General features: G+C 32.6%; 1 non-coding gene across 1 annotated transcript; it reads right to left on the reverse strand.

Annotated features, from left to right (window-relative positions):
- Positions 1 to 4,720: 4,720 nt before the first annotated feature.
- On the reverse strand, positions 4,721 to 4,827 carry LOC133799127 (small nucleolar RNA R71). Its single transcript, XR_009876329.1, has one exon. It is a non-coding gene; the product is annotated as a small nucleolar RNA R71 (small nucleolar RNA).
- Positions 4,828 to 18,814: the final 13,987 nt, after the last annotated feature.

Here is an 18,814-nt window from a genome sequence, read left to right on the forward strand (position 1 = left end):
TAGATATGCATGTTTAGGTGTATTAAATATGCATGTGGGCCCGTTTTTTATTAGAATGGCAATTTTCGTAATTTGGCATGTTATGGGCATAATTTTATATATGTGCATATATATGATATATGTGAGAGACCACATTATTATGTGGGTTTATTTGGGTTACTCGTCATGAGACGATCTTAGGGAGCAAGTTAGCGGGAAAGTCACAACGAGGCCCAATACCCGACTTGGGGTGAGTCAATGGGTATTTTGGGTTATTAGTACGTTACCGGATTATCGGGTAACGAGAATAAATATTTGAGGACATATTTGGAGTTAGTAAGATTATGAGGGAATATCGTGAATTCTGACCATTTTGCCTTGGGGGACGTTTTTGGTACCCCGAGCCTCAGGATTAGTTTAAGTTACTTGAACCTTAAGGAAACAAAACAAAACACTTAAACACTTTTATCAGCTCACATACTCTCCCAATCGACTCTCTCCTCTCCCTCATTCTCTCTCAATTCTAAGGGGATTTCTTGAGAACTTAGGGGATTAGTGACTGAAAAGCTTGGGAATTAAAGGCCTGAACTTGGAATTGGATTAGCTACAGCTAGAAGGATTTGAATCATAATTCAAGTAAGCTTTGGACTCTGTCTTCCATTGTATTTATATTAAGGTTTCTTAATGTTCTTAAGGTGTTCTTGAGCTTTGTGGCTCAAGTGTTGAATGGTGAGTTTTGATGGGTTTTAATCAAGTTTTTGTTGGATAACCATTCAGAGCACGCAGCGAAAACTCATGCGTGGTGGGTCCATTGTTGTTTATGAACAATAGAACAACAACAATAAAAAAAATTCATTAATCATATAAAAAATTTATATGACCAAGAAAACAATCCATAAACATTATCATACAATACTATTAATCATGCAACAAATATGAATATAAATATACAATATATTTATATAGAATATATAAACACAAAAAAAATCAAGAACATAAACTTTTACCTCTTGAAGTCTATCAAGTGTCCTTGAGCCTTTTTGTATTTTTAACGATCTTCCTATTCAAAGCTTTGAGAACTCAAACCACAATCTTCTGGAGTGTTCTCTACACATCAAGATGTGTGTGGGCACATATAGAACATGCATTTGTATTTTAGGAATCACAAGTATTTCTCAACACATGAGAACTTGGATTATGTTCTAAGAATGGCTAGAATAAAGAAGAAGAAAGAGAGAGCTTTTGTCTAACAAAAAACTCTAAGAATTATTCTGAATTGTGAATAGTGTTGTGTTTTATGTATATTTTGTGTATTGTGTATGTTTTTCTCTTCTTCTTCTTCTTCTTCTTCTTCTTCTATATCATATATATATAGAGATTCATATTACCTTATTATCCATAATAATAATAGTAATATAAATATATTATAATTATGATTATAGGACTTGATTTTAGGTAAACATCTAACTTACCATATTTGAAAAAACTATTTTCAAAATATTAAATAATTAAATAAATAAAATAAAAACTATATTAATACAATATCAATACAAGTGGTACACGCATGGTACAGTCCTTGGAGTGTGTCAGACGTGTACTGATGTTCCCTTTTAAGGGATTTTACATATTTCTTTTATTTAATTATTTAATTAAAATCAATCTCCCACAAAATAAGGTGTTAATATTTTTAAGGTAAAGATGACAACCATATTTCAAAATTTAAATTCTAAATTCAAAACTCAAATTGATGATCATCATTATCATTATTTTTAAAATTCAATAAATCAAAAACTATTTTTGACTTACCAATTTTATTTTCTCTCACTCAAATAAAATAATTAATCTCAAAATTTTATTTATTTATTTATATGAAATTCCAAAATTTATATATTTAAATTAATAAATATATTTTTGAAATTAATAATTAATTCTAAATTAATTATTCAACCTCAATTATCATTTAATTGCATACTTGACCCGAAGAATAAAATTCTTCTCAAATTCCTAAATTACCGTTATATTCTTGTATCAACTCTTACCTTGACATGGTGTTGATAGAGCCACCCTGGGGACCTATGGACCTATAATATCAAGCTCCAATAAATATTATATTATTGTTCAATTGTCATCTTAGAATTACTAGTCACTAATAGTTTAGGATTCTAAGTGTATGTCATAAATGACAATTGATAGTAATGTCAAAAGAATTGTTGATTGTGATGAAAAACAGAACCTAGGTTAAATGAATTATATGCTTCATTAATTTATTGCCTAGATTAACTTGTCTCCAAAGGATTTAATGCTTTACCTAAGTTAAATAGATTGTAAGCTTCATAGATTTATTGCTTGGCTACAAGAGTTAATTATTGAGCGCTTCACCTTGATTACTTGTAATAGGGGGATTGGGATAATTGTCTGCTTCAGCATTATCTGCGAGGTTAATAGTTTAATTGAGAAATTAGAATAATATTTATTATTAGTGATTGGGAATGATTGTTGAGGGTGGAGATTAACCTTTAACTATTTCTTAATATCGTAATATCAATCTTTATTTTCTTTCTAGTTTATGTTAATTAATTTTGAGTTCGAAATCTAAATCGTCCTTTCAAGTCTTAGTTCTAATTATTGAATAATAAAGTGAACGATAGTCCTCGTGGGTTCGACCTGTGCAAAAAAATAATTGTTAAATTTGTTGTGGTATACGACACACATCAAATTTTTAGCTAGATAGTAGTAGTAGTGATTTAGTTAGAAACTCATAGCAACAGCTGTAGATTTTATAAGTTTAACCTATAGTTTAGAAATATTATTATAACATAAGGTTTGATTAATATAGTTGATTATGGAGATATTAATTATTTTAACATATGGTTTAGATAGAACTAATAAGAACATGACACTTCTCACAAGCATGTTTATTTAAGGATTTAAGCATTCTTCAGAGCCTCCAAGCTGCTAAGATTACTCTAGAGAGAAAACACTAGGGTTTGGGATTTAAAAGCTTTTCAATCTAAGCTTTATAAACTCTTGGGAAGTAAGATAGAGTGACATTTCGGTATCGAGGTGTACATCAAAGTTCTAGTCCATTCAAGGTATTCTTATCCTCATAATTAGTTCATCGTAGTTCTTTTATTTTCTTCCATTTTCTTTTAGATCCTAACTCATTTTTATGGCTTCTTGGTTAGGTATTTAAGTTCTTGAAACTTAAGGTTCTTCGGTAAGTTTCTACTCTGATAATTTAGTTATCTTTTTCATCTCCATTTCCTTAGAAACTCATGGTTTTTACTGTTGGTTTTAGGAGTGTTCAAATCCCGTTCTTGTCTCCATATCCCAGTTTTTGGTAAGGAAAATAGGTTAGATTATATGTGTTTACATGATATATTTTATGCTATGATATGATATGTAATATGATATATGCTTTGTAGTCACTTGGGCATATGATTTTCTTACATAGAAAACCCCAAGAATTTTTATCACTTTTCGTGCATTAGAGTTATGATTTACCCTACCTCGATTAGTAGACAGAGGACCTAGATGGGTTATCATTTACTACTTTGTGATCTAACCTACCTCGATTAGTAGACTGAGGGTCTAGATGATTTTATCACATACCACGTTAATGAGTTAATGGCCATTAATATTGTAGTCCTATACAATATACGTTTTTACGTCATATGTTTTATGATATGGTCTTATTATTTATGATATATGTTTTTAGTATATTTTCTTTGCTGGGCATTAGGCTCATTCCTTTTATTTTAGATGGTGCAAGAAAATAAACTTGAAAGGCGGGATGGATTCGTGGCAGCTTGGCATGTGTATTTGGGATGGACTGATTGAATGGACTACTGGAAGATCGAGGATGTAGTTGTTTCAAGTCTTTTAATTTATGATTTTATGTATTTCCGCACTTAGTATTTAAACAATTAATTAATGTTTATGTTTTTATGTTTTATGTATAAAAAATGGGATCCCATACCATATTTTGTATTCCTACCGTATTTTGGATTTTTAATAAAGTTTTTATTATTTCTTGAATGTATTCCAAAATAATAGTTATGTTTAGTAGTTTTAATGGTCTGGCGTCTAGAATTAGTCAGGGCATTACAATTTTATTATTCATATTTATTTTTCTAATACTAACTAGTTTCACTCAGGCAATTTCAAGTGTATATGTCTGGTGAAGAAGATACCCAAGAAAGGTTATTAAGGCTTAAACAATATCTTGGGTCATCGTTAGCTTCTCGTTCTTCAAGGACTATTACCGATAATCCACTCTTTCAACGTCTTGCTCAATAAGTCAGTCGTGTTAAAGTGCCATTATCATCTGACAACGACTCTGATTCAGACGATTCAACTAAGTCTTATAAGACACTGGCTCATAATAAGACGTTGAAAGAGTTGGTTGCGCCAGATCTTGACCAACAGCCGCTATGCATCCATTATCCACCTTTGGATGTAAAGTTTGAGCTAAAGTTGGGCCTCATCCACTTATATCCTTCTTTCCATGGGATGCCCAATGAGGACTCGAATAAACATTTGAAGGAGTTTCATATTGTCTGTTCTAGTATGAAACATGTTTCAGTGATTGAAGAACAAAATAAGCTACAAAGCTTTTCCTATCTCCTTAAAGGGTGCATCTAAGGAGTGGTTGTACTATCTTCCACCCAGTACCGTTGAGACCTGGAATGGTATGAAGACTATGCTCTTGTAACAATATTTTCCAGCATCTAAAGTTGGAAGCATCAGAAAAGAGATCTATGGTATAAGGAAATATTTAGGGGAGTCATTGTATGAGTATTGGGAGAGGTTCAAGCGGTTGTGTGCCAGTTTCCCTCATCATCAGATAAGTGAACAACTCCTAATCCAATACTTTTATGAAGGATTACAACAATTGGATAGGAGTATGATTGATGCAGCCAGTGGGGGTGCACTAGTTGATAAGACTCATGTTGCAGCCACGAGCTTGATTTCTAATGTGGTTGTTGTAATAACCAAGGTTATTATTTTCTTATAAGCTCCTTAAATATGATCTTATGTTAGATTTATTTATGACTTGAGTTGTGGAATAAAGATTTCTTTAAGTTCAAATTATTTAAGTTATGATTTTATGACTTAGAAATAATTATAGTTTGGGTAATTGTAATTGTTTTAGCATATGATTAAATTAGTGTATAGTTTTATTAAGTATTAAATGCACATATTATTTGATGGATTAAGAAGTGAACATGTGGCATTAAACTAAGTCTAAGTATTAGAATTAAAATAAAAACTAAAATAGCTTAGTCTTAGGTTTGGCACAAAAATAGGAAGGGTTTGACTCTTTTTAAATTTTAAAGATAGGCAAGATTAAATCTATTTGAATTAAGTGACTATGTGTCAAGAAGAGTTAGATAAATTTGGATTTAAAAGATTTAATTTAAGTAGTCAAATAACTAAGTAGAGATAGTAGTGTAATGGTTGAACTAAGAGTTAGATAAGTAAATGAAGTTTTCGTAACCTTATGGTGTTGTAACTTCGAACCTAGTTTTGACCCAGTTATATTATGATTTTGGAAAAAATAGTATTTCTAATTTTTTTTAGATAATTGAATTATCTTTCTAACCGTATAAAAATGGTTAAAATCGGACTTATACAACTCCCTCTACCTTAATTTTACTATAGAATGGTCTAGATGTACGAGATATAGGATAGTAGTTTGGACTTTGACTAATTTTTTAACAAAATGGAGAATATGTGGCATACTTGAAGATGATATAGCAACAAGAAGGGAGTAATACTAGGCTGGACAAAACCATATAGTGGAGGGAAAGTTTGATTTTTAAAATTTAAGTTGAATAGTGTGGAGAAAATCAAGGAAGGGAGTTGGGGTTTGAAGCCTATAAATAGAGACTTACTCTTTACCATTTTTCTCACAGTCAAAATCTCTAAAAAATCTCGCATAATTTTGAAATCCATAGTCCCAAAAGCTCTCTCCATTTTTCCATAAACACTCTACATAGCCATAGCCGAACACACTAGTCCTTATAGTGCTCGGGATCTTTTTCTTCTATTTTCTTTATTTTTCCTTAAACACTATTGCCTTTCTAAACCCTATTATAGCTGAAATATTGAACCTCATCAAGCCAATATATAGCCAAAATCTACCAAAGTATCCAAACTCTTGGTTTTGTTGTTGGAGATAAACATTAGAGAGAAGACTCGGGATTTCATCATTTTTGTTCTAGGTTGAAGGTATGACTTTATGAGGTTTAGAAATTTTTTGAAAGTATAGTTTTATTATAAGGCTCTAATATAAATATTTTATGTTGTATTTAAGGTTGATTGGACATTTTCTATAGCAAGCAAGCAAGCAATCTCTTCTCTTTCTTTTTCTCTCCACACTCAAGGTAAGGAAAATTAGGTAGTTTAGTTTATGACCTAGTTTATGTTTTGTATGAACTAACATTTCAGGTACAATAAAGGGGTAAGTGTGTCTGGACCTAAGGTGCCCAATGATGTATGACGGACTTATGTCTGGTAGGCTCGATTGCCAAAATTTTATGACGGACCTAAGTTGATGCCCGGTGTATGACGGACTATTGCCCTGGGCTTAATTGCCACCCCTGTATAAGCACTTATCTTTTTATTATATCTGGCTTGTTATTATGACCTATGACCTATAGTTACGATTATGACTTATGACTATGAACTATGACTTAGATTATGATTTATGATTATAACTTAGGCTATGATATGACCTAGAATTTTATGATGTTATATGATTAGTATAAATAAGTTTTGTTATGACTCTTGTGAAATTTATGATATTTTTTATTATATGATTATATGAAAATCCTTACTGGGCTTAGAAGCTCACCCCTTATGATGTTTACTATTTCAGGCAATTAAAGATAGAAAGGCCGATGGCGAGTGGGACCTAGAAGCTTCGTTATGTACTCGTGGGGACCATATAGTCGAGGAAGATCAAGCGTGCCTATTTATTTTATTAAAGAATGTTTTCTTTTAAATTTTTATTTAATGTTACTCATTTTAATATGTTAAAGACAATTATTTATTTTTGTAAAACCATGGATCCATATACTTATTTATAAGTTTTCATTCAATAAAAGAGCAATATTTATGATTATGATCCAATGTTGTGTTCTCAATAATTTATGAGAAATTAGCGCGTTACAGTTTCCAACACACAATAGTTTGGCGTTTGCCAAGATCCTAATCCACCACCAATGTCAATTAATGAGGTTAGCAATTCAAACGAGAACCAGCTTGGTCATCAATTGGGTCAATTAACTGCAGTGGTACAACAACTTACTTTACGCCAACAGGTGCGGCCATGTGGAGTCTATCAGGTTGTGGGGTATGCTACTGATACTTGCCCTACTCTATTTGAGGGAGAGATTGAGGGTGTTGATGTTGTAGGTAATTTCCCAGGTCAATTACGCTTGATGTACTATGAAACTTTTTCACAAACTTATAATCCTGGCTGGCGTGATCATCCAAATCTTCGTTATAAGAATCACCAACAAGCTGCTCCACAGTCTACACCTATGAATCCACCTAGTTTTTCTCTTCAACAACGATCTCAACATAACTATGCACCTAGACCATCGCAAGCACCACAAAATGTTCAACCACTGAGTATAAAACCCTCTACTGAAGATTTAATCAATGCAATTGCTACAAATATGCTTCAGTTTCAGCAAACTACCCAAGTGTCCATCAAAAGTTTGGAAAATCAAGTGGGACAACTAGCGACATCATATAACTGGTTGGAAGTTCATCTTTCTAATAAATTGCCTTCACAACCTAAGAGGAATCCCAAGGAGAATGTAAGTACGATAAGTTAGGGCTGAGCATTGGTCGGTTTGGGCGGTTTTTTAATATTATTAAATACAGAATTCAGTTTTCAGTCCGGATTGGTGCGATCCAAAAACAGACCGACCAAACCAATTAAAGAAAAAACTGATCGTTTTGGACCTCAAATCAACCAAACCGAAGTTCTTTTTTTTTAATTTTTTTCCATAATTTCTTAGAAAGTTTTAGTTAAAAAAACTAAAAAAATTATATTGTTGGAATCCATTTTTGTGCTTTTTTAAAACATAAATACATAGAACATAGTTACATTCACAAATTTGAAAGTTTGAAAACATAATTAAAAGTCCATAAGCATAACATAACCTACATATATTTATAATTTCGGCCGGTTTCGGTTCAAACTGGTCGGTCCACATGAATTTTTCAAACCGACCGAATAGTGGTGTTTTATGCCATTAACAGTTTTTTCGGTTTTCAGTTTAATTGGTTTTGTTTTTTTCGATGTTCGGAAGGTCGGTGTACTCGATTTTTTCAATTTTTCAGATTTTATGCTCAGCCTTAGCGATAACACTGCAAAGTGGTATATAATATGAGCCACCCCCACAACCTTCATCGCTAGCTCCAGTGCAAAATCAAGTAGTAGACAACTCCATCCATGATGAACCATCAATGTAGAAAAAGTCACATAAACTAACTATGCCAACCTATGTCCCTCGTCCGCCTTTTCCAAGCAGATTGAAAAAGTTTAAGAAAGAGGAAGCTGACAAAGAAAATTATTAAGACTTTTCACAAAGTTGAGGTAAACATTCCATTACTTGATGCTATTAAACAAGTTCCACGTTATGCTAAATTTTTTAAGGAGTTGTGCACGAATAAGAAGAAATTGAAGGCTGATGAAAAGATAAGTGTGGGGGAGAACGTATCTGTTGTTCTCCAAAAGAAGATGCCACCAAAATGTAAGGATCCTAGAACCTTTACAATTCCTTGTATGATTAAGAATAAAAGGATTGAACGGTGTATGATAGATTTGGGAGCATCAATTAATGTCATGTGACATTCACCATATGCTTCTTTAAATCTTGGGCCACTAAAGGAAACAAGAGTTATTGTTTAGCTAGCCGATCACACTAATGCTTATCCTTTAAAGGTAGTTGAAGATGTGCTGGTAAAGGTTGATGGACTTGTCTTTCCAGCAGATTTCTATATACTTGAAATGGGGGATGCATCAATACCCAATACAACATTGGTTTCATTTGGGAGGTCATTCTTGATGACAACAAATACAAAGCTGGATGTTAGAGCAGGAATGCTGACAATGGAATTTGATGGTGAAGTTATTTAATTCAATGTGTTTGATTCTCCTGGTAAGATCAAAGGGAAGGAGACTTCATTAAAATACCCAACATAAAGATCTTGAGAGTAGCATTCAGTCGAGCTAACGGCGTTAAATAAAGCATACTTGAGGGATTTTTCTTTTTCTTATCTTTCGTTTTATTTTCATTGAGGGCAATGTACTATTTATGTGTGGGGGAAGGGAACAATTTCATTTTTTTTGTTGGGTTTATTTTTTCTGTTTTCATTTTTTTTAGTCTGTTTTTTATTTTTTGTTTGTGTGTTTTCTTGTGTTGGTCTTGTTGAATGCAGTGGTCGATGATGAGAACAATGGATTGTACTAAATGTGATGCTAGATAATGATGAATTATGTATGATTTGTGTGCTTAACCCATGTGTGATTGCTATTTAAGATTGAGCTTATATTTTAGAATTTATGTACACAATTGATTTTACTTCTTATTTGTATTGGAAACAATTTTTGCATGTTGGAAATTTAAAGTCCCTATCACTCTAGAAAGCATTGATTAATTATTTGAGGCGAAATCATGAGTACACATAGTTAGGGAGATGATTAAGGAAAGTTCTTTGGATTGTTTGAGCCTTTCTAGCCTACCCTTGATTTGTTATTCCATAGTCTTCCATTTTTGAGCCATAATGACTATTCTTTTCTTCTTGGAACCTAGAATCTAGACCTTTGCAAATTTGAAAATTTTAATCTTTTCTTGTAACCCATTTCACCATAGTCATAAGTGAATGTTATTTTGTGGGATGGATAATATAAAGAAGGGAGGAAAATTATGTAATGGTTCTTTTGTTTGGGTTGTGCTCTGAATGTAAAGGATCTCTTATTTCCCTATGAAATGTGAATTGAAAAAAGAAAAAAAAATAGTTTGCAATGAAAAAGTTCAAATATATATATTGCAAAAGAATAAGTGTGGAGGAAATAGTGAGCTCAATGTAAAAAGAAGAAGATAAAAGATTGTTTATTCTAGATTTGTATGGGAAGTTTGTGGGAAGATCTAAAGATTAGAAGAAAAAAAATGTAAGTTATGGTGTGAATTGAGCCTAAATGTAACTTTTTCATCTACCTCTAACCTTAGCCTTACATTACAAGCTTATAAAGACATTTTTATTCTTGGTTATGTGTATTTATATTAGTGGAGAATAATTGGTTAATGTCTATGGAGTGAATGTTCTTTCATGAGAAGTATTTTCTATACAAGGGACACATATATATAAATAATTGACATGCAAAGATTGATTTTGATACATCTAAGTGGGTAAGATTGATTGTCAATGAGGCTATAATAAAGATTGAATTTAAGTAGTGATTCACTATGGGGTTAAATTCTAATGAATATGGAATTTGAATTTATTCTAGCAATATATATTTGTGTGATTCTCAGAGACATTCAAGCTTTTGACAAGACCTTTGTCTAGTGAGTCTAGATTAGTATGTATTATTTTTATTTTTGTTATTTTAGTGTTTTGCTAAGGGACTAGCAAAATTCAAGTGTGGGGGAATTTGATAAGGTCATTTTTGTATTAATATTTGATAAGTTTTTCCATGCTTGGATGGTGTTATGATAGCATTTTTTTAGTAGTTTTAACTTAGTTTCGTGAGTCTACAACATATTTTCTACATTGCATGTTATGATGATAAATCTGACATTTTGATGGCAATTGTAGTTTATGAATCATAGGTCGAAAAAGACTCGATGAGATGAGGTTAAAATGAAGTTTTAGGAGCACTCCGGGCTTTCGGGATTAAAGTGTTGAAGTGGCAGAAGCATACAAGCTCTCTAAGTTAGAGAATTGAAGATAGGTATCAGCCCAGAAAAAGCAGGTCGTGACACTTTAATTGGAATTAACGTTACAGATTGCATGTTCCAGTCGAGTTGCTGCCCAGATTTTTTAGGCCGTGGCCTGCGACACTGTTTTCAGATTTTTAATTAGATTTTAAATGTAATTTAAAGGGGACTATAAAATATTTTTAGGATTAATTTGAGATTAAGTTTTATTAAAGTTTTTTTAGAAAAAAAGACTCAGAAAGGGCTGGAGAGAAGACTATAACACTATTGTTCATCAATCTAGTTTCTTTTCTTCCCTTAATCTCTTTAATTTTAATTATAATTATGATTGCTATTATGGAGTAGGTTCTTTTTAGGTTAAGGGATAATTCAAAAACCCAAGACATGAATTCTTAATTGTTGATAATGAGTATTATTCTTTAATTTCTCGCAATATTAAATTATTTATATTTTTCCAATTGAATGTTATGAATTTTGTGATTTCGTATTAGGTGGCCAACTAATTAAGGTTTTACATTATTCAATTGTCATCTTAGAATTACTACTCACCTAATAGTTTAGGATTCTAAGTGTATGTGATAAATTGCAATTGATAGTAATGTCAAAATAATTGTTGATTGTGATGAAAAATAGAACCTAGGTTAAATGAATTATATGCTTCATTAATTTATTGCCTGGATTAATTTGTCTCCACAGGATTTAATGCTTTACCTAAATTAAATAGATTGTATGCTTCATAGATTTATTGATTGGCTAAAAGAGTTAATTATTGAGCGCTTCGCCTTGATTACTTGTATAGGGAGATTGGGATAATTGCCTGCTTCAGCGTTATCTGCGGGGTTAATATTTTAATTGAGAAATTGAAATAATATTTATTATTAGTGATTGGGAATGATTGTTGAGGGTGGAGATTAACCTTTAACTATTTCTTAATATCGCAATATCAATCTTTATTTGCTTTATAGTTTATGTTAATTAATTTTGAGTTCGAAATCTAAATCGTCCTTTCAAGTCTTAGTGCTAATTATTGAATAATAAAGTGAACAATAATCCTCGTGGGTTCGACCTGTACTTGATATTATACTAAAATAATTTGGAGTATGGGAAGAAAAATAATTGTTAAATTTTTTGTGGTATACAACACGAATCACTTATTAATTTTTTTTTAATTTATTCCATTTAGTTATTGATTTAAGGTTGATAATGGTAGATCTCTAATTGTGTGTTTTTTGAAATCGCAGGGGATGACAAGGAGAATAGGAAAAGTCTTCTTGTGTTGACTGATTTCAATGTTGTGTTTTTCCAGATAATGGTGGACCTCTTTGCTTGAGTACAACATTTACAACAGATAAGTTCTCTCTTTTATTGTATTTCATTTTATTACAATGATAATTTTGAGTTTTGAGTTTTTATTTTATTATTATTATTATTTTAGTGTAATGTTTGCTTGTTGATTTGTTTTGTAGGTTGCTTTTATAGTTATACAAGTCGAATGTGTGCCCTTAGGAGTAGCATTGGATTGGAGTATTTCTCTTGGTCTTCCTATAGTACATGTCGAGACTGATTATTTAGCAGTTGTGACTGCTTTTTCTAAGAGATCATCTTTTTTCAATGACTTAGGGTTTTTCTTAGAGAATATACCAAGTTTGTTGTCCAATTTTCCAAGAGTATTCTTGATTCATGGTCGTCGTACAACCAATAAGATTGCTCATGGATTGTCAGTGCAAATTCTTTGGGTGGATAATTAATTTGTTTAGCTAGAAATTTTTTCCTATTTTTTTCTAGCGTTTTAGATTTATAGGTTGTATGACATTGTGATATTGTTTTCAATGAATAAATTTCATTGCTGGAATCTTTCTTTAAATTATAATATGTATTTTACAATATTGGTTAATTAACTTGTTGATGATGAAATAATGAGAAAGCAATTGAATCAAAATTTCAATGTTTTTCAAATTGAATGTTTAGTATTTTTTATAATAACACATGTTGCATGTTTAATATTTTTGAATTTGTAAAATTATTTTTACATTTTGAATCAAGTTCTTAAAGTTGGAAATTTTTTTCTATAGAAAAATTAAGTGCCAAAATAATAAGAAGTTTCACTGATAATTTTCCAAAATATTATGATATATAATGCCACTATAAATTAATTATTTTTTCAACAAATGACCACAATAAATTAATTTTGATAATAAGAATATCATAAATATATAAATATTATTAGGTAGAAACAACGTGCAATGCACATTTGCTTAGTTTTAAAGTTGTAAACATTGTCAATAATTTTAATAAAAATTGCTTCATTGTTTTTAAAATATATATAATAGAATGAATTATCAATAATCTCTACATATATGACATCTAAACACAACGTTGACATAAATATATATTTACATGGTCACATGACATATATATAAAATACAATAATATTTAAAAAGAAATTAATAATAGAAATAAAATAAAAATAGAAAAAGTCATAGTGTAGACAGTAGTATACATGCATCAACTATTTTTAGTTTCTAATGTATCTCGCAATGTCCTTTGGTGAATTTGATGAAGAAAAAAAGCTCTAATCACTTGATAAAAAATAAACTATCACACAAATTTATAAGATAAAAAAATAATATGTATGCATTTATTATTTTTAAATAAATATGATTTAACTATTTAACGAGTTTATACCTTCACTACAACACAAAGGGTCTTTAGGGGCGACGAATGTCGCCCCTAATAATACCCGAAGTCGTCGTTGATGGTCATTAGTGGCGATATGTCGCCGCTAATATTTCGACGCTAATGTCGATTATTAGCGGCGATAATTTTGCCCCTAATAATCGTGATTCTCAAATCATATTTTGCCCCTGATAATAAAAAGTCGCCCCTAATAATATAATATTAGCGGCGACTTATATATTATTAGGGACAACAAATGTCGGCCATAATACTTTTATATAATTAAAAAACAATAAAAATATATTAAAATAAAAATTTTAAATAATATTTTCTAATTTATAATATCATAGTTAAATATGCCTAAAAATAATAATATTAAAATTAAATATGCATAAAATTAATAATTTATTCAAAAAACAATCCAATAATACAATATTATCCAAATTAAATATTCATACAATAATTTATTAATTAAAAGTTATTGTTTAATACAATAATATATAAAACATCTCAACCCTCGGGGTCCTCTATATTGTCTCCTTCTCCTGGTGCTTGCGGTGGCTTCTGTGCCTGTGGTGTGTGCGAAGGCATCACCCATGGATATGGTGGAGGTAACGATGATTCTCCAGATCCATACATGTATGGATACAGATAGGGCGGATGTTGAGACAATGACCAACTCATATAAGGAGGCGGGGGTTGGGATGAAAGTCCGCTCATATGAGGATGATAAGCCTGAGGGTACGGAGGCATCGGCCATTAATACATATATGGCTGGGCCGAAGGTTGAGATGGCAAAGTTGGTGTAGGTGTGTCAGGATGGTCTGGTGAAGGTTGAGAAGCTGAAACTTGAGACGTGTGTTGTGTATGAGTTTCAAAAGACGAGCCTACATACTTCTTGAAAAACAACTGATATGTATTCTGCATCTCCACGTTTGTTGTCGGACGTTTTTCAGGTGGAAGCTACTAATACACGTACTGAAGTTGTTCATTCATGACCTTCACAATGTCAACCGATTCACGTATTTTCTCAGTCGACTATTGAGGTGGTGCCTGAGACTGAGTGTTTTGAGAGGGACGGGTTAACGCTTTTCCCTTTAATTTGCGGCCAACTCCTCGCTGGTGACCCTGCTTTTCACCAAAACCTGGCTTAGTATCTTCATTTGATCGACCGAGGAAGAATCATCGGTACCAGATTCAACTATCTGCTGAGTCTTAGCTTCAAGAGTTGACTTAAAATTAACCTATTTTTAAAAAAATATATAATACAAAAGAAAATATAATTATTTGAATTGATAATAAAGTTAAACTTACATAATCTCGTTCAACATCCTTGTTGACAAAGTTCTTGTTCTATTTTGTCCAGTAATACTCTCATTCCTCAATTAGGTTCGGGTTCAACTAATAAAGAAAATGAGAATGTTAGAGAACTTATAAATTTATACAACTTAATTAAGTTAATATTTTCACTTACTTTTTCGTGACGAGTGGTCGCTAATGATTTCGTGCCTTGTGTTGTAGAGTACTTCATTTGATCTCAGTTTATTTTGTTCTTCATGGAGCGTGCAATAAACATTTGGACTCCTGGAAAACTCACAAAATTTGTTTCCACTCATCGGCGTTAATATCTTTGGGTGGATTCTTTAGGACCAAATTCCAATCATCTGGTCCTTTGTAGAACTTTTTGAAGTGGGTGTGCCGCTTAGTTTTCTTATCTCGGTATCTCTCAGCCATCTCGGCATCGAAACTGTCAATGAGGGTGGTATAATCTGGCCGCCCATCTATTTGATAGATGTACTACAATCAAGAGAAAACATGTTAATCGTGCTAGAATTATAATACAATTATTATTAAAGTAAATTCTAAAAAATTTACCTTCACTTTACTAATGACATTGTCCTTATACCGTTTCGGGACACTAGTCCAATCCTTGTAATATCCTAGAACTGCTGATGTGACTTGGGTGCCCAAAAGATAGACAAAATCAGCATGTTCTGTTCCCACCACCGTTTACGTGATAGGGTCAACCACTATGGGGAGTGAATGTCCAGCTTCTCGCCTTCTGTCGTCTAAATTTTTCCCAGCGGCAGCCCAACGACCTTTTCTCTTTGGTGGAGCAAATATATTGTGTTTAAATAAGTGCTCGCAACTGGATGGGATCGTAGTAGGATCCAGTGGATCTTAACCACCACCATCTCTGCCATGGTATAAAGCTACATCTTCTGACATCTTTAAACTAAATATGACCAAATTTGTTTGTTAGTATGAATATCATATATATATATATTATTTATGAATATATAGTTGTAATGACCACATAATTATTATTTAACATTTCTGATTACAAATCCACGACATAACACATCCTTAAATCCATAAATCGTTCAACATTTTTGATATAAAATTATTTAAATATAAAGTTTTTCTTACACAGATACAAGAACTAAGTACAATAGTCACTGTCATCACTTATCAAATTAACATCTATTGGTGAACACATGATTGGTGTTATCATCATCACTAAGGTCAACAGGTAATTCATCCTCATCATCGGCTTATTCTACGTCTTCGACTTCTTCTTCATCATCATTAATAAAATCATCGGTATCTTGAGTAGTCGAATAAGGTTGAGGGACGGTGCCTATGAATGTTGCTGGTTGATAAGATTGTTGAACAACCAACTCCCCGAGCTCAACAGTCAATACAAAGATGCTTTTTTTTAACTCCAGTTACTATCCTCTGCACCTCTTTTTATTTTCAAACCCCCAAACCTCTCATGTTTCCCCGGGACTTGAGGTGGTAGGGCATTAACTTGATCTAAGATATCCTGACAAGTAAACTTTCTTGGAGAACGACATCCAAAGTTTGTAGTCTTAGATTCATGCGTCTGATGCATGGACATCTTATTCTCCTGCCACAATCTTTGTGTTGTGACGCCAAATTCATGAAATTTTGGAGACCAATCCAATAAGCATCACATGCACGATTTCTTAATTTCCTCCAACTATTATCGATCGCCATCTATGGTAAATAATAACAATTTTTTTTGTTATTAGAAATAATAACAATTTTTTGTTATAAGAAATAAAAACAATTTTTTTTTATTAGAAATAATAACAATATTTTTGTTATAAGAAATAATAACAATTTTTTTGTTATAAAGACCCTATCCCAACCCTATAAATACACTATCCCGACCCCCGACTCTATAAAGACACTATCCCGAGCCCGACCCTATACTGACCTTATCCCGAGCCCCGACCTTATAAAGATCTTATCCTAACCTCCGACCCTATAAAGACCTTATCCCGACCCCCGACCATATCCCGACACTATAAAGACACTATCCTGACCCTATAAAGACACTATCCCGACCCCCATCCCTATAAAGACACTATCCCGACCCCCGTCCCTATAAAGACCCAATCCCAACCCTATAATGACCCTATCTCGACCCTATCCCGACCCCCAGCCCTATTAAAACCCTATCCCAACCCCCGACCCTAGAAAGACCTTATCCCGACCCCCGACCCTATAAAGACCTTATCCCGACCTACGACCTTATCCCGACCCTATAAAAACACTATCCTGACTCCCGACCCTATCCCGACCCCCGACCCTATAAAGACCTTATGTTGACCCCGACCCTATCCCGACACAGTAAAGACACTACCTCGACCTCCTGTCCCTATAAAGACCCAATCCTGACCCTATAAAGACCCTATCCCAACCCCGGCCCTATAAAAACCCTATCCCTACCCCCGACCCTATAATGACCTTATCCCGACCCCCAACCCTATTAAGACCTTATCCCGACCCACAACTCTATCCCGACCCTATAAAAACACTATCCCGACTACCTATCCCGACCCACGACCCTATAAATCTACAAAAAATTGGGCAGCATCTCCCCTATACTAAAGACCTAGCCATTTTTAAATAGTTAAAAAAACAATTTAAACAACACACTATAAGTTTCTTCCTTATATCTCTAAAACACACAAAAATTTCACAAAACTTACTTCACTAATACATGCAAGTTCATAACTTCCCTTATCACCACAGCACACATTGTGTATCTCAGAACCTACTTCACTATGGATGAATATTTAGGATATTCAAACTCATCTAACAATAGTAAATAATAATAATAATAATGCAAGAAATAAGAGACACATACCAATTAATAAAATGCTTCAAAAGAAAAGGTTCCAAAAATTACACCAATTTATTTTCTCCTAAATAGACTAGAAAGTTAGTAAAACAAATTATAACACATATAAATTAAATGCATAAAACATATATATATATATACCTCACACATATACATATACACCACACACCCCCACACACTTGTATATCTATATACTTACATATACACACATACACATATATATAAATAAACACACATGCACATCCACACACAATCACATATATATACAACCAAATATAAATATACACATTTATATATATAATTATACATATATATATAACACAAAACTAAAATAAATTAAAAACAGAAAATAAAATAAAATTTAAATTAAAACAATCAATAAATATATAATAAAAACACATATATAAATATATTTACATATATAATATATAAACCTCTGGGTGGGGAGGCGTCGTGCGGGTCGGGGGTGGGGGCGGAGGGACGAGCTCGGGCTCTGGGGCGGAGTGGCTGGGGGAGAGGGAGAAGGGTTGGCGCGGGGTGGGGGCGGAGGGGCTGGGGTAGAGGGTGGGATTTGCAGAAAAAGAGACAAGATGGAGGAGAAGTCGAGGCTTGGCTAGGGATATCTAGGCAACTATTAGCGGCGACACGTGTCACCGCTAATAGTCTCCACTAATATTTTTTATTGACGTGGCGACTATTAGGAAAACTTATACATGATCTTATTTATTTTCATGTAGATCTTATATTAAAAAAATTAATATAAGAAAATCTATAACATGTTTCTAAAATTGAATCCATACAAAGATAATGATAAGAATACTTACATTATTGTGCAGCGGAATGATTGAGTATTTCCTTCAGTTTCTCCAACCCTTGTATCATTTATGTCGCAAGTTATCACCAAGAAACTGAACCGTTCTTTCAATTTTCTTCATAGCCTTCCAAAGTATCCTCAGAATCACCTAGACTAGAGTGGGCAATTCTCAACACATGAGATGGATACAAAGAGAATAATAGAAGA

This window comes from Humulus lupulus, chromosome 8, assembly GCF_963169125.1.
Source record: "Humulus lupulus chromosome 8, drHumLupu1.1, whole genome shotgun sequence".
Taxonomy (NCBI): Eukaryota; Viridiplantae; Streptophyta; class Magnoliopsida; order Rosales; family Cannabaceae; genus Humulus; species Humulus lupulus.